The 25,725-nt window shown below is 42.9% G+C and overlaps 1 protein-coding gene across 4 annotated transcripts in view; it reads left to right on the top strand.

Annotated features, from left to right (window-relative positions):
* The first annotated feature begins 9,839 nt into the window (after positions 1–9,839).
* Positions 9,840–25,725, top strand: part of LOC123772687 (T-complex protein 11-like protein 1) — a 48,040-nt gene continuing 32,154 nt past the window's right edge. For 3 of the 4 annotated variants that reach the window (XM_045765999.2, XM_045766000.2, XM_069303502.1), the window contains exon 1: positions 9,840–10,640. The gene's annotated coding sequence lies outside the window, so the exon portion shown is untranslated. The remainder of the gene's footprint in view (positions 10,641–25,725) is intronic. The other variant, XM_069303506.1, reaches the window with a different exon arrangement.

The raw sequence follows: 25,725 nt of genomic DNA on the forward strand, positions 1-25,725 counted from the left end.
ATTATTCCCTCGGGGGTTTGTCGAGGTCAGTAACCCCAGCAATCTTTAAAGAAGCCCCTAAGTCTACGGCCAATGAAAAAATTAAAACCTAACACAATAATATATATAAAGTACAACAGCCTAGGCTAGGCTAGGACAACCAGTAGTGAATATAAAATAAGGAAAATAATTAATTGAAAATTGCCGAGGACTGAGAAAATGACTAGACCTTTGTGGGGCTTGACTCCATTATTGTGATAGGAAACCAGATCTCCTAACCCCGTACATCACACGGCATCTTAAAATCCCAGCCTTCACAAAAGTCTAGCATTGAATAGCATTTGCTCGAGCGAAAAGCATCATGGGGTCGGTAGTGACGTCTCTAGCCTCTCTGAAACTAGAGAATGTGTTTTTTTCAGCAAGTTTGGTGCAATTCTAATTTCTTTACACTGAGTCCAAGAACCCAGTATTAACCCTGCTTCGCCAGCCCCTCAACGGACCACCAAGATACAACACTGACGCGATGACAGCCACCCAACACTGCAACTGTCGACTATAAGCCTTTGTATGTGCTCCATCATTGTGACGTCATCTTGCAGCCTAGTTAGAATCATTCTTGCTTGTCGGTGGTGGTTATGTTGGGGGGTTGTGTTATTGGCGTTGGTGGTAGTTATGGTTGTAATGGGGTTGTACTCATCTAGTTGTACTTGCGGGGGTTGAGCTTTGGCTCTTTAGTCCCGCCTCTCAACCGTCAATCAACTGGTGTACAGATTCCTGAGCCTACTGGGCTCTTGTCATATCTACATTTGAAACTGTGTATGGAGTCAGCCTCCACCAGTCAGTTGTGTTGCTGATGGTGGGTTGCTCAGCACCAAAAATAAATAGGTCGTTGATTACCTATCTCAGACATGTAGGCCTATGGAGAGGTATGCCTATACGGAGAGCATCCTGTATGAGATTGGTTTTTACCAGTATCATGCACTATTTTTCACAAAAAGTACTTTTACCAGTACGATTTACCATTTGTCAGCGACAGGAAGGCTGTTAAGTGTATAGAAGTGACCCATAGGCCAACTTCTAACCTTTCCCAGGATGCAACCCACTACTGTTGTGTAAACTCGAAAGGTACCTATTAACTGCTAAGGTGAACAGAAGCAAGAAATATAAGGAAACGTGTCCAAATATCTAGTCTTATCCTGTTGCGGCAATTAAACCTAAGTTGTTGTTGATTTTGATTCAGCTACCCAGAACACAAAGTTCCAAGTAGCACGGGCTATGGCGAGCCCGTGAAGCCCAGGTCCTTTGTATTGGGAAAATATATATATTGCGCTGCCACAAGGATGGACCTGACTCACCCATACCAACCGTCTGTGACTGGCCCCAACCTCACCCACACACAACCACCAACACTTTCGATAAATACATTATTATTATTATTTCATTTACCTATGCTGTAGGAGACTTAACTATACGGATTCCACGCGTGTGAGGGTCTATATAATAATTAATATAATAATAATAATTATTATTATATGTGCACGAGAAGAGGGACAGAGAAACAGAGAGAGGGGAGGAAGAAGAGAGACAGGCTACCGGACGGAATACCTGGTCGCCTACACGCTTCCTGTTGCTGCCCACACGCCAACACCCCGCCCTCTCCCAGTCACAAACACCAGCGCACATATACACACACACACACACACACACACACACACACACACACACACACACACACACACACACACACACACACACACACACACACACACACACACACACACCTAGAGTGGTTGACAAATGGAATGCATTAGGCAGTGATGTGGTGGAGGCTGACTCCATACACAGTTTCAAGTGTAGATATGATAGAGCCCAATAGACTCAGGAACCTGTACACCTGTTGATTGACGGTTGAGAGGCGGGACCAAAGAGCCAGAGCTCAACCCCCGCAAGTTAGGTGAGTACACATAAGTTTCTCGCCGACATTTGCGCGCCAAATAATGGGTTTAGGCTATCAGTCAAGCATTGACCCGTATCCTCGACGTCAATATAAAGGTTTGCATATGTGACCCAAGAATTATGTTACCTTGAACGGGATAACAAAGGAAATCAACCCACAACAAATGTAAACATTGGTGACTCAGGCTGGTGAAATATTGGGGAGCCGTTGGTGGTGACTCGGTGCTGGAGGCGCGTTGGTGAATCATGCCAGAGACGTGTTTGGGAGCAGTTGGTGACTCAGTGCTGGAAACGTTGGGTAGCCGTTGGTGACTCAGTGATGGAAACGTTGGGTAGCCGTTGGTGACTCAGTGATGGAAACGTTGGGTAGCCGTTGGTGACTCACTGCTGGAAACGTTGGGTAGCCGTTGGTGACTCAGTGATGGAAACGTTGGGTAGCCGTTGGTGACTCACTGCTGGAAACGTTGGGTAGCCGTTGGTGACTCAGTGCTGGAAACGTTGGGTAGCCGTTGGTGACTCAGGGCTAGAAACGTTGGGTAGCCGTTGGTGACTCAGTGCTGGAAACGTTGCGTAGCCGTTGGTGACTCAGTGCTGGAGAAACGTTGGGTAGCCGTTGGTGACTCAGTGCTGGAAACGTTATTATTATTATTATTATTATTATTATTATTATTATTATAAAGTAGGGTAGGCGTTGATGGAGAAAAACGTTAATGTAGATAACTTATGGGTGCATTGGATATATACAAATTTGTGTTGGATATGTATTGAATGAGTCGTTTTGCTGTGTTTGAGGGATCTTATTGATGTGTTGCAGAATTCTTAGAAATGCGTTCCTGGATTCTTAGGAATATTTTCCAGAATTCTTAGGAGTGTGTTCGATTGACTGCTAAATTAATCACTTATCTAGCAACGAGTAAGGTCATTGGCGCCTTATAAACAGAAAGGCACACATCAGATAGAAAAATTATCTTTAGTCTAATATTACCATAGAACCCATCCCCAGCTGATATAAAATGCTCTTTGTCTATCACAGAGCAAGTGATAAGTTTATAATTTTTTTAGAGTTTATAAGTTTATAAGAGCAAGCATAAGTTTATAATTCCCTGGCAAGCTTTGGCCAACAAACAGTTTCGTTCTTGATATAGGGTCAGAGGAGGGGCTGTGAACCCGCCATCCACACATCATTATTTATGGACGAACACCACGAACGGCAGCCATCTTGGCTGGGATGTAAACATTGTCGTCGCAGTCAACTGCAAAATTGTCAGTATATTTTCCCTCTGAGATTAATTATTCCAGTCGTGTGCGCTTGTCGCTGTTGAGAGGACGAACATATCCAGTGGATATATTCATCAATGTTGAGTTTTTAATGTAATTATTAATGATATTAGGTATGTTTATAACTGGTTTAGTTATATAAATGCAATTATTTACGTGGTCTTCAAATATTATAATAATGCATAATCACTCGTTATAGATTTATCAGGTATAGTTAAACGTGGCCAAATGTCTCTCTCTACCACGGAATCAAACTAGAGATCAATTGGAATTAAATTTAAATTGAAATAAGTTTATTGAGGTAAAATACACACAAAGGGATGAGGTAGCTCAAGCTATTCTCACCCCGTTCAGTACATCGTGTTCATATATATATATACACACATCACAAACAATAAACATATTACCGAACATTCTGAGCAGAGTTCAATTGGTTGTGTTAACTACTGCACTAGAATCCTCTTTTATGTTTAAGATTGTTTTAAATGTTTGTTTATGGTGTTTTGTGAGGCGAATGACGAATCTTTACAGTCTTCTGATCGCCTTCGTAACAAAGTTCCCGAAGGCTGCCCGATATCATCCGCTGCACCATAGCGTATACTACAGAAGTATAACAAAAGCTATACAACAGACACACTTTAACAAGAAAGCTGATTAATCAGTTGTGCTTTCATATCACTGACTACAGAGGAGTGACCTCTAGCCTTTTATGCTCCTCTCTCCTGCCGGTTATATCTGGCGTGTTAATTACCTGTCAACATTAAAGTTGACATCATATATTTTCTAAAGTTGTGCATGAAATTGGCTTCAACAACCTCTTCAATGCATGCTACTTGCCGACCACCCGTACGAGGAACGAGAACCTCCTTACATCTCTGCTACTCAATTGCGTGTTCAATTGAGAAAATAATCCCTATGAGAGTGCAGGATGAGAGCGTAGGAAATCCTCAAGAGAGCGCTCATAACCCTAATGATAGAGCAGATAATCCTCATGAGAGCGCAGATAATCCTCATAAGAGCGCAGATTATCTTAATGAGCGCTCACTGGCACTCACACTACCTCATCTGTGAAGCTGTTGTGGCAATATTTATGACTAGAAAAATTAATATTTTACCGTCTGAGACTGAATAAATATCATGTTTGCTTATTTTATATCTTGACAAACTTCAAACAAGCTGAGGCTGTGCATTTCACATTTCCTAGGAACAAGGTTTTAGACTTAAAATCTCATTATAAAGTCTAAATCACATAAGTCCAATGTAGCAGCATGGCTAAATGGGGCGATGAGGCTTATTTATGTCTTACATTCAACGCTCGTACGAGAAAGGAAATGTTAAAATCACTCGTTATCCGTCAGAATTAAACCTTATTGCTCACAAGTAATGTTAAATCATAAAGTGCCAAGCAGTATATTAAAATCAACGGATTTTATGATTTCTGCCTGTGTCCATACAAGCTCAAGTACGTTTATTGAGACAATAAAATACGTCTCAGAGGGATAGAGAAGCTTAGGCTATTTCTACCCTTCTCTACTTCAAGTCCCTCAAGGGGCGCACAAACCCAGTTAGTACAGAGCCACAAATCACAGTCTATTGTCTATTGTGTCTATTGACACTCTGCCAAAGATGAGTATAAACAGTACTCGTAATAATAACGTTATTATTAAGTTAGCTCACTCGTGAGAGAGAGAGGAGTGTGTGATTAATTTACATGCCCCCGGCCGCTTGTTTACATCCTGAAGTGTAAACACGTGACATTTTGGCGGGCCTTTCGTGTTTACCTTCGCAGCTATGTGGGGCCCAGGCAGAAATCATGACAACATTCGATTAGACATTTTTTACTCTCTTCAGTTATGGCTAAATTATTATGTATAATTATTTATTTATAAAAAAATTATTTATAGAAACTCGGTTTTTTAATTGATAAGGATTAAAACAATTAGCTAGGTTGTGTTTGATATTATATTTGTTTTGTTGTTTATTTTTATTATATTGTTTATCCCTGTTTATTTTTATTATATTGTTTATCCCTGTTTATTATTTGTATTTATATTATCATCATGGTTCTTTTTCTCCTCCTCCTCTTTATTCTTCTCACTTTTTATTCCATAGTAGCATTAGTGCAGGGCAGCAAGAGTGTGAGTAGTACACTAGTAATATTAGCACAATAGTAGTGAGGTAGAAGTACAATAGAATATTAATATGCACCTCAGCCTACCTAGTACAATCGCAGAAGTACTGATGAAGTACAATATCAATTACAGTAGTAGTAATATAGTAGTATTTAGCGTAACTAAGATTTATTATTGGCCATATACTGTCATTGGCTCACTTGGCCACCACCCCCCGCCCACCACCCACCACCACCCCCGCCCACCCACACCCACCACTGCCGCCCACGACTTAACTTCAAACATACTCCTCCTGTTAAGGATCTCAACGGTTGTGTACGGTAACCGCCTTCACCCCTGTGTGTGTGTGTGTGTGTGTGTGTGTGTACTCACCTAGGTGTGCTTGCGGGGGGGGGGGGGGGGGGGCGGGAGCTTCAGCTCTTTGGTCCCGCCTTTCAACTGTCAATCTACTGGTGTACAGATTCTCTTTTTTTTCTTCCTTCCGTGTGTGTGTCCTGGTAATAATATTATTTAACTGTTACTATAATTATCTATAAGAATGTATAATCTGTGTGCATTGTACAATCGACTGGTTTATCCATGGGTGTGCCAAGGACGACAGGAGACCTGCCCCCCTCCCAAACCAGCCCCTTACCCTTTGTACTAATTCTTAGGTTTGCAGTTGGGTTTAAGGTCTATCAACCTCTGGAGGGTTATTATGGTCAGCACAACAGCTTACTGACCAACCAGCAAGTTTGGTGTTGGGCCAATCAACCTCTGCAGGGTTATTAATTTAAGAACACCACAATAGCCTACTGACCAACCGTCAAGCCTTCTTTCTTGAAGGTCAGCATCCTTTCAAATGGATTACCAAAACTGCCACAATGCTCAGAATGTATAATATTTATCACCTCTACCAAGAGAGAGACAACATGTAAATTCCCTCGTAACCACAACTACTACCCATCCACCACTATCCTCTACTAAGCTGGTAGATGTCAGTCAAGGCTTCATCTCTTCATCTGCAGTTCTCCCATCTCCTCCATTCCTTTGTGTCTATCATCACTCCTTCCTTACAACTTATTCCGTTCCTTATTTCCTGGGTTGCCCCCTTTCGCCAGGGAGTGCCCGTGTCTTTGTCTCTCTCTCTCTCTCTCTCTCTCTCTCTCTCTCTCTCTCTCTCTCTCTCTCTCTCTCTCTCTCTCTCTCTCTCTCTCTCTCTCTCTCTCTCTCTCTCTCTCTCTCACGAGAGAGAGATCACCGGACGCCCGGTGCCCATCCCAGACTCCACCCATCGCCCGTTACACACCCTGTGTGACTCATATGTTCCTGCAGAGAGAGAGAGAGAGAGAGAGAGAGAGAGAGAGAGAGAGAGAGAGAGAGAGAGAGAGAGAGAGAGAGAGAGAGAGAGAGAGAGAGAGAGAGAGTGTATAATTACCTAAGTGTAGTTATAGGATGAGAGTCTCTTTCTCTCTCTCTCTCTCTCTCTCTCTCTCTCTCTCTCTCTCTCTCTCTCTCTCTCTCTCTCTCTCTCTCTCTCTCTCTCTCTCTCTCTCTCGCCTCACGAAGCCATGCATTTCAGTTGAAAAGCCAAGCAACACAGGCAGGGTGGGACTGCACCAGCCTGTGCCTGACACTGCCGTGGTGAGGGTGGCAGTGACAGTGCCGAGGGTGGTGGTGGTGGTGGTCAGAGTGGTGGTCAGGGTGGTGGTAGTGGTGGTAGTCAGGGGTGGCGGAAGTGCATGACTATGCTCGTGGTACTAACCTATCGGTGACTACGAGGGCGTAAAAAAAAAGCTCCCTGCCCCGCCTGCTGGCATTGTTGTACCTTCTGACTTGACAATTGAATTACCTTCGTGTTCGAATTGTATTGACCGAATCTGGCCTTTTAGACTAATGATTGGAGGTGGCTTCCACAACTTTCCTTAGGTGCATTCAACTTGTTGATCACCCGTATAAGGTACGAGAGCTTTCTTACACTTCTTCGACTCCTTTGCGTTTCCAGCTTCCACTTACGTTCTCTAGTCCTACTGTCTAGAGACTGTCCTTGTTCATCTTGTTTATTACCTTTGTATCTTGTATGCTGTGATCATTTCTCGTGTGTTTCTTCTCTGCAGGGTTACAGTGGTTATGTGGTGGTGACCAGCCACCATCGCACATCAGTGAGGGGGGAGGGGGGGGGGGGGAGAGAAAGAAGGAGGGGGGGAAGCCCCCCAGGATCGTTGCTACCTCCTGACGAAGTCAATGCTGGGTTCACAGAGTCCTCTCTCTCTCTCTCTCTCTCTCTCTCTCTCTCTCTCTCTCTCTCTCTCTCTCTCTCTCTCTCTCTCTCTCTCTCTCTCTCTCTCTCTCTCTCTCTCTCTCTCTCTCTCTCTGTCTCTCTCTCTCTCTCTCTCTCTCTCTCTCTCTCTCTCTCTCTCTCTGTCTCTCTCTCTCTCTGTCTCTCTCTCTCTCTCTCTCTCTCTCTCTGTCTCTCTCTCTCTCTCTCTCTCTCTCTCTCTCTCTCTCTCTGTCTCTCTCTCTCTCTGTCTCTCTCTCTCTCTCTCTCTCTCTCTCTCTCTCTCTCTCTCTCTCTCTCTCTCTCTCTCTCTCTCTCTCTCTCTCTGTCTCTCTCTGTCTCTCTCTGTCTCTCTCTCTGTCTCTCTCTCTCTCTCTCTCTCTCTCTCTCTCTCTCTCTCTCTCTCTCTCTCTCTCTCTCTCTCTCTCTCTCTCTCTCTCTCTCTCTCTCACACACACACACACACACACACACACACAAATGTCATGATGACCAATATGACAATGACAAACACACATCAGTTGGCAGTGTTATGGTGGCCCTTCTCCCTTGTGACGAGTGGTCCTGATTGATCCAAGACCGGCCTGAGGGCCAGTGGTGGGAGAGAGAGAAGGGGGAGTTATGGGAGCCACGGAGAGAGGAATTCTCTGAGTGAGAGAAGAGAGAAAAGGTGAGTTAAAATACGTCAGAATGACTGACTTAAACAGAATATATATATATTTATATATTTCATAGGGAAATCACCCGTCAGTCGGAAGAAGCCTAGCTCCTCCAGATGGCGGGGGAAAACTAAATTGGAGTATTGTGGTGTTAGGATTGCGGTCTGGGGGAGAGGCTGTCGAATGTTTCCCTGTGTCATTCTCGATGGAACAGCAGGGAGTTGAGGAAGGGAGAGTGGATGAGACGAGGCCGGGGTGGTGGGAAGCTAGCCCTCAAGATTGCCATTGTCAATATTTTATATTAATCCCGTCGCAGAGAACCAGGATTATTGGCATAGGCTGCCGCAATTGCTTATTAAATGTTGTTCAGAGGTTCAGTTTCTTACGAGTTTTGAAAGTTCCAAGAGAGGCTCGCCAAACAAGTGCCGTGCCCAAAATTAATGGCACTGTTTGGCATTATGGGGTAATGGAGAAGCTTAGAGTAAATATACTACAGCTTGAATGGATTTTGGGTTCATGCTTTCGTTGGCTTTTTTTGAGAGTAGGTGTTCTGTCAGATCAAGGACCTGCCCGAAAAGATGCGCGTACTAGTGGCTTTACAAGAATGTAAACACCATGCTATGTATCCTCACAAACCCAATGTACCTTCTTGTATATAAATAAATAAATAAATAAGTAAATAATGCAGCTAGGACTGGGAGCCCCCCCCCCCCTTTTTTTATGTAAATATGTTTTTTTTCTCAAACTATCAATTCATCTGAAGTAAGATCTTAGATATTATCATGTCTCTATTGTGTCTTATGTCTGTAAACAAGGTGAGGTTGCGTGCTTGCGTGTAATTAGTTACCTAAGTATAATTACCTAAATGTAGTTACAGGAAGAGAGCTACGCTCGTGGTGTCCCGTCTTAACAGTACTCTTTGTCGTATAATAGTTTGAAACTATTGACGGTTTTGGCCTCCGCCACCTTCTCACTTAGCTTGGGCCAGCAGTCTACAAAAGTGAAGGGAAGGGAAGGAAACTATGAGGAGAAAGCGCCAAGCCATTACGACTATATAGCACTGGGAAGGGGTCAGGATAAGGATTTGGGATGGGACGGAGGGAAGGAATGGTACCCAACCACTTGTGGACGGTCGGGGGATTGAACGCCGACCTGCATGAGGCGAGACCGTCACTCTACCGTCCAGCCCAAGTGGTTGGACACAACTTTCTAATATTTCGGCACTTTTGTTTCCTTAGCTTGAATCTATGACCCCTTGTTCTTGGGGTTGCGGGTTTCAAGAACTCTTTGTCAGTTTTGTCGATTCCTGTTACTATTTTGTATGTAGTGATCATCATCTATTTTTCTTCACTCTTGCTATGACGTATATAACACCTCATAGCTCTTGTTTTTCAGTTCCCAAAGCCACTTCGTAACTTTTCTTTGCAGCTTTTCCAATTTATTGAAGTGATCCTTGAGATATGGGCATGCATGCATGTGTGCGTAGGCGCGCATGCGTGCTTGCATGTGTGCGTATGCGTGCGTGCATGCGTGTCTTTTTTTCGCCCAGTGTCAACACTAACTGGTTTTCCCCACACACTGCCAAGAGTGCCAAGTGTGAGAGTGGCACCCGGGCCGTGTCCTGTCTCCCGCAGCCAGCCAATAGTGTTTCCCATATCACTGCCGCTATACCTACTCTTCCCCCCACCAACCACCGAGTCAGTCACTCCACCCACAAAGATATAAACTCCTTTCACAAGCTGATTAACGTTGGTCCCAAACGTCGATTGGGGGCGGGCTCGAGGCGCGGTATATTTAAATCTGCGTCAGGTGCACGAAGGTGTTATCGTAGGACGGTATATGTCGGGCCCGACGGCGCCCTGAGTGAGCCTTCGGGATGTGAGTTCGACTCAGTCTGGCTCACTTCGGGAGGCGGGTTCCTGATTCAGTCTGGCTGGCTTCAGGAGGCGGGTTCTGACTCAGTCTGGCAGGCTTCGGGAGGCGGGTTCGACTCGGTCTGGCTCGCTGAACCGGTTTCCATGCACAGCTATAACTTGGCCAACCTCACGGAACCCTCTTCAGTCGTTCCCCGCGCCTCGACGCTGAGGCACCGCTCTCCACAAACCACAACTTTAGAAACTTGGCGGTCGTTTCATGCGCTCCACTGTGCTCCACCCTCACTTATCCTCAGGCCCCTTATAAACGCACTAAACTATCGTGACTAAGAGTACTGACATAGACATACTGTCTTGTTGACGAGTCCTGACTTCGCCTAGCAAGAAAAGCTAACAAAGAGGGAGTGGTTATCTCTCAAAAACGGGAAAGCCATATATATATAGCCTACTGAAGCACTTCTATAATCAGTCATCAAGCTGTCCTTGCTTCTGTCTGCTTACAACGGTAAGTATTTTATTAAACCTTGATTATTTTAAAAAGTGCTAGATTATTATTATTATTATTATTATTATTATTATTATTATTATTATTATTAATATTATTATTATTATTAAGCGCATTTCTTTTGTCAATGTGAGATTTCTCACATTGATAATTTCGGAATGTAAATTATTTTACATCCCATTAAACAGTTTATTTCGTTTTGAATTCGATTTTGACCTTCAAATTTCATCCAAAGGTCAAAGTTCAATGCCACGAAAGTGCAAGGTTGCAAATGTAGTCTCGTAACCCGTAGACTTTTGTTATGCTGGAGGAACAAAAATAAATTATGTAAACAAAAAAATTAAAGGCTGTTGTATAGATTCATGCTAAAAATAGAACATTAGTTTTGCGTAAATCATCCGTAATGTTGTTGTTGTTGCAAAGAAATGGATTTCCGGTGTAGTTACTGTGTATTTAATTACCGATTGATAACGTGTTTCGTGTTTGGTAAGGACTCACACATCTTAAATTTCTCTCTCTCTCTCTCTCTCTCTCTCTCTCTCTCTCTCTCTCTCTCTCTCTCTCTCTCTCTCTCTCTCTCTCTCTCTCTCTCTCTCTCTCTCTCTCTCTCTCTCTCTCTCTCTCTTTATATAGATCTACGTATTGAAGCTATTTTTAACAATAACATTATATTTCTAATGAAAGATAATATGGTGTAAGTGCGTGTTGAACCAAAAGGTCCAGAACAAAACGTATACAATGAACAGCTGATTCTGATGACGTCAATAAGAGACCCCCCTCCCTCTCTCTCTCTCTCTCTCTCTCTCTCTCTCTCTCTCTCTCTCTCTCTCTCTCTCTCTCTCTCTCTCTCTCTCTCTCTCTCTCTCTCTCTGTCTCTCTCTGTCTCTCTCTCTCTCTCTGTCTCTGTCTCTGTCTCTCTCTCTTTCTCTCTCTTTTGTGGTGTTAATAAATACATATTTCGAGGGTCGACGACACCTCATCCCCAGTGTCGTCACAACACAGGGGAAATGCCTTGTCTATTGGCATCCTGTCACTGCCATCCTCCCAGTACTGCCACTACCACCAACCTGGCAACACTGGCACCACACACACTATATCGTCCTTGAAACAATTTTTATAGTCGCATGGCAATGCTGATTCGTCTTGCTGGGTATATTAAAGTGGCTAAGGTCATCTTGACAATATAGTGACATCACTAAGGTCTTCGTGACAGTATAGTGACATCACTTATCACCACCATCGTGGGCATGGCACAATGGATGATAGACTAGACGACTACCTTTACCCACACTACTACCACCACCACTACCTGTAAGACCACAAGCTCTACTACAACTACAAAGTACCACCATAACTACAACCATTAACCATAAAACCACCATCGCCACAAACAACATTACCAACAATATTGCTACCACAACCACAAATTAACTTGGTAAAACCAAATTCAACCACCTGTCCTCTCACTTAATGTTACATTTGTTATGAAATTAACCAATGCGGCGTATTAATTACAATGAAAGCCCCTTAATATTAACCTTTTCTATGCATTAACCTGAGAGGTTAAGTGGGTTGCTTGGGTTTGTACGTTTTCTGGTTAGTAAAATGAGTTGCATTTCTTAAGGAGTGGTAATAAGTGAACGGGCATGTTCAACATCAGTCTCTTGCTAATCCGTAGCCTAACGTTCAATAATTTCCACCCCACACCCCTACCCTGGTCACTACTACATGATCAATACATCACAAATGAAATCACAGGCATGATCTATTTATCAGAGCGCCGCTAATTTAAGTAACTTCAAATTAAAATCACCGTTCATAGAATTTCAATCGGGAAACTCACTTATACTTACAAGCCACAATTTAGTTCATGTTTAAAGTTGTTTATAATGTAAATATTCCTAAAATGTAAGTTTAATTTAGATTGTTGTACATCTGTTTTGTCCAGTCATTAATGGAATGATTTCTATGTTACAATTGAATTCTTAAATCAACTTTCATGTAACTGTGAAAGAGATTGGTGGGATGAAGCGGACCCGGTGAACTAGGTGAACTAGGCTAGTGGGGAGGGGCGAAGCTATTGATTGTTGCTTGACACCAAACCCCGCTCATACTCCTGCTAGCTACGCTTCCTTCCCTCTTGGGGCTCTGTTTACTCGACCAAGACTTGGTACCCTTGTGGATGGTTTGACTCCATTGTGGCTCCTGTCAGGCTGTTGGTATTCTTGGTTTCTGTCAGGCTGCCTCCTGGTTCCATTCAATTTGTTGGTGTCATTCCGGCTCCTGTCAGTCGGACTCCATCTTGACTTCTGTCAGTGTGTTGGGGTGTCAGGCGCCTTCCTTCTTGGCTTCTGTCAATTCGTTGGGGTGTCAGGCCGCCTCTTGGCTGCCTCTTTCAGTGTCTGAAAAATGCCTGATCTTCCGCCTGAATTCTGTTGGTAAGTGCGTTTCGTTTCTCTGGCTTCCTCCTGTGTCTTACTAATCTCTTGCTGTGTCCTCGCGCAGTTGCGCTTGTGGGGATTGAGCTGCAGTTCTTGGGTCCCGCCTGACAACCTTTGATCGAGGTAGCTACTGAATCGATCGATATGTTGGGAACGTGTGTTTGTAATTCGGAGTCCGTTGCCAACTGGTGTAGCCTTGACACACACACACACACACACACACACACACACACACACACACACACACACACACACACACACACACACACACACACACACACACGGTAGCCTGGTGGATAGCGCGCATGACTCGTAATTCTGTGGCGCGGGTTCGATTCCCTCATCAGGCAGAAACAAATGGGCAAAGTTTCTTTCACCCTGAATGCCCCTGTTACCTAGCAGTAAATAGGTACCTGGGAGTTAGTCAGCTGTCACGGGCTGCGTCCTTGTGTGTGTGTGTGTGTGTGTGTGGTGTAGAGAAAAAAAAAGTAGTTAGTAATCAGTTGATTGACAGTTGAGAGGCGGGACCAAAGAGCCAATACTCAACCCCCGCAAGCACAACCAGGTGAATACACACACACATGCACGCGCGCACACACACGCACACACGAGTCGTGGCTTATCTCCTGCAAATACAACTAGGTGAGTACGTATTAATACGTTTTTACGTTTACGTTTAATACATAATTTAATACGTATTGCATTAACCTCGATGTGTCAAGTACGTGTAGGTGGTTACAAACAATGAATGAAACTACAGCATGACATGACCAAACTAAAAGAACGGTCAACAAGTGGCTACTAGAATTAAACACAACCAAGTGCAAAATAATGAAGCTGGATACTGGGAACAGGATGTTGGATACAAATTGGATGGGAAGCCGTCCTGAAGTCAGTGGGAGGGGGGGTGACATCTTACTATAGACACTTGATAAAAATCTTGTATACCATATATTTAAACCAGTCCTAGAACTGAGAGGAATCAGATACAAGGAAAGACTAAATAAATTAAACTTCACGTTCCTATACGAAGACAGAAAAAGGGGGAGACATGATCACTACATATAAAATACTCAGGGGAATAGACATATCAGATATAGATTATTTTTCACGAATGATACACGAACAAGGGATCACATTAAATTGCTTCCAAATGAGACACATGAAATATGCTCAAATGAGGTGGAGATAGTAAATCTCCACGAAATCTATATTTCAATAACAATTACCCACAATGCACTTGAGAGAGGGAGAGAGACAGTCGGACAGAGCAAAAACTCAACATGGATTCACGGAGCCTTTGGAAGCAGCAGGAACTGGCCGCGCGCATCTGTAATGGACATATGGGCGTGGTATACCGGTGGTCCGGTCTATACCGGGTCACCCCACCTGCCCTGCTGGCGGTCTATATGTACCAGCATAACAGGTGGCGTGGCTTACGGGCTCACCATAGCCGGTGCTATATGGACACTTCGTTCTGAGTAGCTAAATCTAATACAACAAAAAGGGGGCTTGGCGTCTCTACAGATCTCGAGTATCAGCAAAGAGCCTCCACTTACGGGCTATTCATGCCCGTGCCACCTTTTGGGTGGCTTAATCTTTAGCAATCAATCGTGGAGAGGCTGACGTATGTGTGTGGGGGGCGTCACTTTCCCATGGAAGATTGAAGGTTTGAAGGGTGAGTTACGGAGTGCAGGCTGGAGAGCTTGGAGGGCGTGAGGTTCGGTTACTGCGTCAATCTGAAGTTGAATCGTTGTTGGGGCCGAGTTTGAGGTTATGATACTGCGTCACTCTGCTACAAATGAACAAATCCACAAGGGCCGTGACGAGGATTCGAACCTGCGTCCGGGAGCATCCCAGACATTGCCTTAATCGACTGAGCTACGACAGGGTTAAAACTCTGCTACGTTTTGGAGGTGGGGTCAATGTGCTACGTTTTGGAGGTGGGGTCAATGTGCTATGTTTTGGAGATGGGAATCACGAGAGAGATTGAAGGTTATGGGATGAGTCACCGTGAACGATGTTGGACATACAGCACTGGACATTTTCAAGGCAACATGAGATTTTTCATGCGAGAGAGAGAGAGAGAGAGAGAGAGAGAGAGAGAGAGAGAGAGAGAGAGAGAGAGAGAGAGAGAGAGAGAGAGAGGAAGGAAGTGAAAGAGAAAGAGAGTGGGAAGGGAACGAGGGAAGGAAGTCACTCTAATGGAAATCGGAGACAATAGAATTCTGAGGTTATCAATTGGTCGTCCATGAACCATAGGTGCTCTTTCTAGTGTGTGTATATGTTCCGAGATTACTTTGTGACTTAAGAGGAACCTTTGGACGTATACATACTAGAGGAAACCATGAACCATAACACACGACCTAGAGATGGAATTGATATCTGAAAATAACCACAAGAGAGAGATAGCGTAAACTGGAGGTGGAGTTGATATCTGGTAATAACTGCAACATAACACAAAAGTTAATGTGTTGCAGAGATGTGCAGGTGTGGGAGTGATGCAACACCCTCCTGGTAAGGCGGGATACATTAAGGGTGGGGGGAGGGGTGGGGAGAGGGGGGGTAGGATTCCATCTTTTTCTAAGATGGTTAGAAGGTTACCCAACTGTCATCTTGCTCTGTGGATGGGTTGTGTACTTGTTTAAAGTCTCGGCATTTTGATTCTTATTCTTCCTTGTTTAAGTAATAATCAAGTAAATCTCATCTGATTTACATTTGAACACTCTTTCATCACTTTATATATATATATATATACATAGTATAATTACAATGTATAATTCTGTATATAATTTTATATATAGTTTTATATAATTTATATTGTTCATATAATTATATAAACAAATATTCAAGCACAAAACCAAACCCACATTGAGTTATATACACCCAAGTGTGTATATAACCCCCCCCTTCCCCCCCCCTCCCACTTCTCGGTGTAAATACACAGGGAGGTTACCTTTGGTCCAGAATCATTTTCAAGGCTAAACAACAGTCTTGGCTCGTTGGTCAGTAAGGCTATTGTCGTGGCCTTATGTAATAGCTCTCTCTCTCTCTCTCGCAGTTGGTATGTCTGAAGCCTCACCCTAAACCAGGGATCATAGATTACTTAAGGGTAACGCTCGTTCTAGATTGAACAATGAATCGTTTATTAATTCTAAACGAAGGCAGTTATTCACCCGTTACCAACAGGTTCCTGAGGCGGATGGAGCAGGTTTGGCAATACCACTTTTTCTGTACTGTAAACTTTTTTTTCTTCATCTCTTAAGATTGGAGAGGAGGAGGGTGGGGTGGGAGGGGGGGAGGGATACCTATTTTTGGTAAGACCTGAAGGGTTTTTGGCAGACCTTTGTTTACCAGATCCCATCTTTGGTAGGTGAGGAGTCCCACCTGGTCTCTGGCCACCAGAACAAAGAGTCTCGTACAAGCAGCATGCCCCAGGCTTCTGGTAAAACTGGTTGGGCTTTGTTATTGTCTTGCAAGAAGATTCTTGGTGATTTCTGATTTCTCAAGTACACGCGGTCGTCCCTCTAGGAAATATGTGACAACAACAACCACTAGACAAAGACAGCCTCGTAGTTGATATATGCATCAAACTATCAAACTCATTATATTTCTTTTAAATGTTAAATATGGGTAATTAACGTATGAGTCAGAAAATGTATATATATATGTATATATAAAGCAAATAGCAACGGTAAATTACGACCGAATGATAACGTATATCAGGCTCAGAAACAAAGAGGTTGATCAATGGCGCCATATATAACCGAAAATCGTTATCACACATTTGAGTTAGATTTATAATCTCCCTTCCACTCCCCCAAATACGAAGATAACCCTCTTCCCCCGAAAAAAAAAATCAGTTTATAGAGCGCTTTTAGTCTATCTCCTATCTTGTGGCCAGAGGCGGAGCTCCACGAACCACACTCGACTGCTCTTCCGGGTCGCCAGATCACGCAATCTCCCAGGGCACGGAAAGGTGGTTTTCCAAGGGATGGGGGGGGGGGAACGAATAACGAAGCCTGTATGCGTGCACTGGGAATGTAATCAATAAAGGTAATTAGCGGATAAGAGCAGTCAATACTTTATGGTTAATGGCCAACGAACATTGGAGTTATTTATATATATATAAAGGTGAAAGAGCGGACAGTTATACACAGAAATCACAATAGCGTGATGTATCAAGTGAACAAATCCACAAGGGCTGTGACGAGGATTCGAACCTACGTCCGAGAGCATCGAATCCGAGGTTCGAATCCTCGTCACGGCCCTTGTGGATTTGTTCAGCGGATAGTTAGTTCCTTAGGTCAAAAGGACAAGACATTAACACAAGCGGGAAGATATATATACAACAACAACGGTCGCTATAAGTGACTCATACATTGTGTTGTAAATGTTTCCTCATTGTGTGACGTCACGTGGAGGGAGCAGTCTACCTTGACTACTGTGTCATGGGTTCACCACCACCCACCCACCCACCCACTTTCACCTCCTAACCCACCCACCTACCTTCCCTACCTCCCTCCTCACCCAGCAACAATCCCCACCTCCCACCACCCACCACACATCTTCCCTACAAGCCACCCACTCCAAGGCTTGCAAGTAAGCAAACTACCTACCCCCCTTCCGCAAAAAGCTGAAACCGCTTCAACAATTTCACCTCTTCCTTGTTTATAAACGAAGCAACACCCCCATTTACCTTGATTAAGTCATTAGTAATTACGTTAATGCAGTCATCATCAAATTAAAACCATATTTTGGACGTCCTTATTTAGGAAATAAATGTACCCATTATAAATATTTACTGAATGTACTCCAGCCAGCAACGTTCAACCTTATATCTAAGTTACACAGTAGATACTATAAGATACTTACGGATACTACACTGTTTGCTGCCGTTAATATTCACTTCTTGTTATACAAAATACAAATTAAATTAGGCACTTCGACTAGCCTAGGCGCCGATCTTCATATAATTGTGATTCACAAACAAATGAATACATATTATATACATTTTTTTGAGATATATACGAGAGTTGTTACATTCTTGTACTTGTTATATCTTGTAAATGGATTAAATATGTATATATGTCAGCAAATACGGTACAAAAGATAATCACTTGTAATTTTATGCTTCTGACACCTTTGTGTTCCTATATAGAGAATAGAAATAGCCTAAGCTACTCTATCCCCTCCTTGAGATGTATTATATGGTCTCAATAATCGCACTTGAACTTGTGCTCTGACACATGTCAAGTAGTTATAATATACAGGAGCTGTTCCAACCATTATTCATTATTCTTCATTTTCTCTTCTTGGTTTCCAAATACATTATTTGTTCCTTGTATGTCTCTATTTCCTCTTGTTCGCTCGGCTCTATATCCAGCTGATGTCACTCTCCTGTCTCTGCATCCATCACTGTCTTCCTGTCAATCTTCACAGCCATCGTCCTCCTCCCTGTCTTCCTGTCAATCACTGCTGCCCTTCACAGCCATCGTCCTCCTCCCTGTCTTCCTGTCAATCTTCACAGTCATCGTCCTCCCTGTCTTCCTGTCAATCTTCACAGCCATCGTCCTCCCTCCTGTCTTCCTGTCAATCACCGCTGCCCTTCACAGCCATCGTCCTCCTCCCTGTCTTCCTGTCAATCTTCACAGCCATCGTCCTCCCTCCTGTCTTCCTGTCAATCTTCACAGCCATCGTCCTCCCTCCTGTCTTCCTGTCAATCACTGCTGCCCTTCACAGCCATCGTCCTCCTCCCTGTCTTCCTGTCAATCTTCACAGCCATCGTCCTCCCTCCTGTCTTCCTGTCAATCTTCACAGCCATCGTCCTCCCTCCTGTCTTCCTGTCAATCACTGCTGCCCTCCACAGCCATCGTCCTCCCCCCCTGTCTACCCCACTCCTGACCCGGCAGTAAATGCGCCAGACACACACACCTAACACCCCTTACAGCGTCAGCGAGGCTACATCTATATACGGCAAGGAGGGAACTGTTACTATTGTACTCTCAAGCACACTATGTTGTGGTTCAACTTCTGGGTACAATCTGCCGTGATGTCTTCCCCCCTTGTTCATTGTCTTCAGCTCCTGGGTACAATCTACCAATTCTTTAATTCTACTTTCTAAATTCATAAGTAGAGGTAGATTTGTTAATGTCCTTCATCAGTTCATCAATTGTATTAAGATATATTCGCGTAATAGCTTAGTTGTATTGGTAAAGGAGTATGCATTATTGACGGGGAGTAATATGTTTATTTAGTTGCATTCTACCGATATTCATGTTTAAATTCTTTATTTAAGAAGATAAGAATAACGGAAGTGCAGATAAGGCCTAATGACTCATGCAAGTCAGCTATTTATACCCACTCAAACACGTGTGTGTGTGTGTGTGTGTACAACGCATTGATCTCTTGTACATTAATGTATTGGAACATTTATTCCATAAATCGACATCCCTATTTCTAAACAGTTATCCAGGTCTTTTTCTGAATCAAAACTTATCCAATTTGTTGGAATTATACCCAATTATAGGATTATATAAACATTTCTCTCTCTCATGGACCTCAGTCTTATGGTACTGTATGTTGTATGAAGTTCAACAGAAAGTTTATTTTGGTGATTATCCAGTTATTTTGTATTATTTAACAGCAACAGGCTGTAGGGATTATTATGAGCACTCCCAATATTCTGGCCTGGCTTACACCGGCGTCTTTTATAGATACGCGTATGAGGAAGCAGAGATCAAAACTGGTAGCCTAGTGTGTGCATCCCACTTTCCTCAACACAAATGCCGACTCATTTACGGTTTTCGAGTTCATGTTTATCGACATGTATAAGAGAAACCACATCGCTGAAGTGTTCAGAAGGGTCATTAGGACATGACAACAAAATGACACGCGGGGAGGAGGTAGAACATCAACAAAGGCAGAGACACATATCTTGAGATTAAGTATTGGGATGCTGCCAGCATCCCGTCCGGCGTTTTCCTAGAAAACCCCGTCAAGGAGGGAGCTAGCCAGGGCTGAGTGTGACGTCGCTTGATATTCACGGCATTTTGTAGAGTTACAATCACCAAACGTCACCTTTAAACCACTCAATCATCACCTCGCATCTGCCAATGAAGAACGAGCGTACACAAACGTATTTTGAGTGGTTGGAGAGTTATAAATTGAGTTACGAGGGTCAGGTATCATTTCCGTAAACAGAAGAGTGTTGGACGGTGGCATACGATACCCTCCCCGTGTGAAACTTTATAGGGAATGCAAGCCTCGTTGTTTTAGATTCAGCTACTCAGAACAAAAGTTCCAAGTAGCACGGGGTATGGTGAGCCCGTGGTGGACTTACCTGGCACAGGAGAGGGGCTGTAACTTGAGACCCATCGATCTCACCACGGGACTTATTTGTGAAACGTTTATATAATTTCCCAGAGATTATTTATCAACAGAGTAATGATGATACCATTGATTTACCGCCATAACCCTTGCTACCATTGTTGTTGTTGTTGGCCAAGAGAGAGCAACAGTGTTGCAGTATTTCCAAATAGGAATACCATACCATTACTTGCCCTCCTTCAAATATTGTTTTATCAAAAGTAAATATAAATATATATATATATACCAAAACAATAAGATTCCCTGTTCAAATTTACCAAAATCAATAATCAAATGTGCTGAGAAACACGTAATTCATTCTGCACTTGTTGCAAGCACAAAAAAGATAAAGAGCCAAGAATGCTAGGCTCTTGCGAGAGAATTCGTGAAGGAGCGACCTTGCAACACCTTGTGCCGAGAGAAACCCACCAAAATACGCAATACGAGAATCCTGGTGAGATTACCAGGGACCCAGATTCACGAAGCAGTGTCGCAAATACTTACGAACGTGTACATCTTTCCTCAATCTTTGACGGCTTTGGTTACATTTATTAAACAGTTTACAAGCATAAAAACTTGCCAATCTAACTGTGTTATTGTTATAAACAGCCTCCTGGTGCTTCGGAGCTCATTAACGGTTTAATAATTGTAAACAAAGCCGCCAGAGATTGAGAAAAGATGTACAGGTTCGTAAGTACTTGCGAAACGGCTTCGTGAATCTGGCCCCAGACTAGGATATTGGGTTTTAAAGATGAGAGCAAACGGGCGGCTGCCCTGTGCTTCCCTCCACACGCTGCCACACTACCTCACCAAAATAGTTATGATACAAGGAAGTGCTTGTCTAGTGCCACAGGTCCGGAGGTTGTGTCGCCCAAACTTAACAACAGTTGTGACATAACCGGTAATGATCATCGTCTACATAAACGATCTATCAGAAGGAATACAGTATTATATGAACATGTTTGCGGATGATGCTAAGATACTGGGGAAGATTGGAGGCGCAGACGATTGTAATGCCCTTTAAATTGATCTAGATAAGATAAGTGCTTGGAGCGTAAAGTGGCAAATGGAATTCAATGGGGATAAATGCCGTGTTATGGAATGTGGATTCGGAGAAAATAGAGCCACACACAACTTACAAAATTATGTGGAATGGAATTACAGAACTCTAATTAAGAACGAGACCTAGGGGTGGTTTTGGATAGTAAGCTGTCGCCAGAAGAACACATAAAAAAACAATGTGAGAGGAGCGTATGCGTCGCTTTCCAACTTCAGACTTGCTTTTAATTATATGGATGGTGAAATACTAAATAAACTGTTCACACACACACACACACACACACATATATATATAAACACGCTGCATCAAGGGGATGCAAACCTCCCCTGGAGACTATTTTAGGAAATAAGAACGTCTGAAATCACATATAATAATATCCACTGTCACCACCATGTTTGCCGCACTACCACGTAGCACTATACCAGCACCACAACCAACAACACCACAACCACCACCCTAGCCTGCGGGCTTCCAGCTGGAGGGAAGAGAGAGGGGAACGGTTGTAGCAAGGGGTGAGGAAGGTGGGGTTTGGGGGGATGGGGGGGGGACAAGGGACGTTCCTGGGTGTGGCTCTCATCTCCCCCTTATCTCTCTTCCCCCTCTCCCCCCTCCTACGCCTTCGTTCTCATATCATATTGCGACGTAAATAATAACTCTTATCCTCGCCTTATAGCATCAGCCTCGACCCTCCTCTCTACTCCATTCTCAGGACAGTCACATGACATTATAGTCGCCCCCTGCTCCTGTCTCTTGCATCTTCCTATACTCCTTTATAGCATTACAGTCCATAATGGTGATGATAGAGTATGGTGAGGTATATTGTATATAAATACAAATCAATCAATTAAGAAATACACTCGAGGAACAATTAAGAAAGTTCGAAGGAGGACGATATCCCTTCTCACATCACCTTGAAGAGTGGGTATAGAGTCTGGCTGAAATTATCTCATTCATATCAAAATTACACACACTAGTTGTAGCGTCCTTCAGAGTAATCAACTCTGATGAGATCAACCTTGCAAGCTCCACCACTCGTTTTGGTCTTTGCTCTGATGGTTCGTTAAAAATAAAATTATGCTTAGCATCTAGTATTTCTTGATGTGATAGGTAAGTAGTTATATATGGAAAAAAATGCTGACCTATATAAGATTGTATCTTGATAAGACGGAATATTATCTTATCAATAACGGCTTCAAGTTATACCAATATAACTTGTAGTTGATGGATCCTCTGCTGTGTATAGGTAATATGTTCTTGCGAACTGTTGTTGATAGACTCTACTTTGGGGTTCAGTTTACAATCTTAGCTTCACTTCCTTGCAGAGAATGTCAAGCTAGTGAGGATAAGGCTATGTGGCCAAATTGGATATTGTAGCCTCTTAGACGTCTTGACTCTAGAGAGGATGGAACACTCTTAGTCTATCTCCTATCCTTTGGCAAGAAGGGCTTCTCAAATCCCACTCAACTCAACACTATATTTGAAACCCCCCTTCGACAAGCCGCCGGCTTCCCGTCCTCGTCCAGGCCACTAGTGTTAGTGGCCCCTCAGGTAAATTCAGGTAAAACTTTCCAAGGGCAGTCGAACCAACAACTCAGTCCCTCCCTCCACATACGAACTGTGGTCTTCTAAGTGAAAGAACTTCCTCCCCCAGGTGTGGGGGAGGTGGGTGGGTGGGGGGGAAAGAATAAGGAAAAATCCCCAGTGTCTGGGAGACTTCCTCCGCTTGCAACACAGTTCATAACTTAATGTTATGGTTAGGCTGCCATAGTTCGCAACTGGACACTTAGTGCAATAAACCCATCATTTCAGGATTAACTAATAAATCTTCCAGCCATTGTTCTCAAGATTAATCTCTCATTTTATATCATTATCTTATAAACTCATTTATTTATTTATTTATTTATTTTATTTATTTATTTATTTATTTATATACAAGAAGGTACATTGGGGGGTTAACAGAGAACATAGAAATTAAGTTGATTTTACATTTTTGTACAGCCACTAGCACGCATAGCGTTTCGGGCAAGTCCTTAGACTAACAGATAATTTTTAGATAATTCACAGTAAAATTGACAAACAATGTTTACAGATACTTTACAGCTTTACTTTACAGGTACAGATAATTTTAAGTAGAATAATTACAGTGAAATTGAAAAAACAAATTACAGGTACATTGCAATAAATTTTGACACAGAAGCAAATTAGAATAATACACAATAATAACAATACACAATAATTAACAAGGATTAATTAGGATAATTATAATAATAATTAACAAGAATTAATTAGGCACATTAGGATAACATTTCAGGGATATACATTAGTTCACTGAAGCATAAAATCATTTCAAGGTTTATTAATGCAGTAGAAAATACACTCAATACAACAACCATGATATCAGATGATATCTGAGATTACAATGATAAAGTAATATGGTTTAGATACAAATATTGAGGGATTGGGTAGCACTAGATACAGTGTGAGATAAAGCACTAAGTAGAAAACTATGAAGATGAAATTAGGTACTTTTTGGTTTTATTTGTGAATAAGGCAAAAGTTGGACAGCTTTTCAGTTCATTAGGGAGTGAGTTCCATAGACTCATATTTGTTTTTTATTTATTTATTTATTTATTTATTCATTTATTTATATACAAGAAGGTACATTGGGATTGTGAGGATACATAGCATAGTAATTACATTCTTGTAAAGCCACTAGTACGCGCAGCGTTTCGAGCAGGTAAAGCTTTTATTCTGCACAAGTCAGTTGCAAATGATGTATAGATAGATAGAGATAGATATAGATATATATATACATATATAAATATCCACAACAAATCTAGCTGTCTTGGTTCCGCTGTGTAGGTTGCAACACTGACTGCCTCCCGCGCTGGGTGGGTACAGAGTGTTGCCATACTGAGCCGATACTATACCACTTTAAATACGTAGAGTTGTCTTTCTAATGAGCAAATCTTTGATCAGTATGTTCTTAATAAAGTATACACTACAGCACGATGTTCTTACTCTTTCTAAAAAACAATCGAGACATCTGGAATTTCCAAGCGTAATATTATGAATTATCGCGCAGGTCTTCCCGGCAACTAGACCTGTCAGCGTGTACAATGCGGGGATGAACGCGGCTAAATTTAGCACCTTGGGCTAAGATGTCAGTTGTATGTCAACTAAGGAAAGTGTCCCTTTAAACTGACATCTGAAATATTAATTAGGTTAAAGGTAAAGGTTTACATACAGCGTCTCAGAGAGGTGAACCTGTCTGTGTGTGTGTATATAGATTTAACATTGCACGGATTGACTGGCAGTATTGAGCGACTGGAAATATTAGGTGACTGGGAGGGGGAAAATGAGCGACAGGTTGCAGGTGTGTGCATGCTATTGCAAAGGGGGGAGGAAGGGGGTGGGGGGGAAGAGGGTGATGGGAAGGGGGGAGGGTTTGTGGCTTGGGGTGTGGTGGTGGAGAAGGGGTAGGGGGTGTCTGTGGCGTGGGGTGAGGAAGGTTGCATGCAACCTTTGTTTATACAGCAGAGGATCATCAATGCAGCTCATGGGAAATTTAGAGGGCGTTTCTGTCAGCCTGTTACTGCTAACTAGGCTGTACCTGTGAGGGGACACACACACACACACACACACAAAAAAAAAAAATGGAATGCACTTGGGGAACAGGTTGTGGAAGCAAATACTATTCATACTTTTAAAACTAGGTATGATAGGGAAATGGGACAGGAGTCATTGCTGTAAGCAACCGATAGCTAGAAAGGCGGGATCCAAGAGTCAATGCTCGATCCTGCAAGCACATATAGGTGAGTATAGGTGAGTACACACACACACACACACACACACACACACACACACACACACACACACACACACACACACAACGATCTGTTTGTAAATCTGAGGCATAGGAGGAGGAGGAGGAGATTTTACTCGTAAGATTGATGCTGGAGGTGGTGGTCTGGGTGTAAGATTGATGCTGGAGGTGGTGGTCTGGGTGTAAGATTGATGTTGGAGGTGGTGATCTAGGTGTAAGATTGATGTTGGAGGTGGTGATCTAGGTGTAAGATTGATGCTGGAGGTGGTGGTCTGGACGTAAGATTGATGCTGAAGGTGGGAGGTAGTCCAAGATTGACGTTAAGAGTGGTGGTAGTGATGGTTGACCAATTGTGAAGAAAGTGACATGACTCATGACTGACGGTGGCAA

Source organism: Procambarus clarkii, chromosome 50 (assembly GCF_040958095.1).
Source record: "Procambarus clarkii isolate CNS0578487 chromosome 50, FALCON_Pclarkii_2.0, whole genome shotgun sequence".
Classification (NCBI taxonomy): Eukaryota; Metazoa; Arthropoda; class Malacostraca; order Decapoda; family Cambaridae; genus Procambarus; species Procambarus clarkii.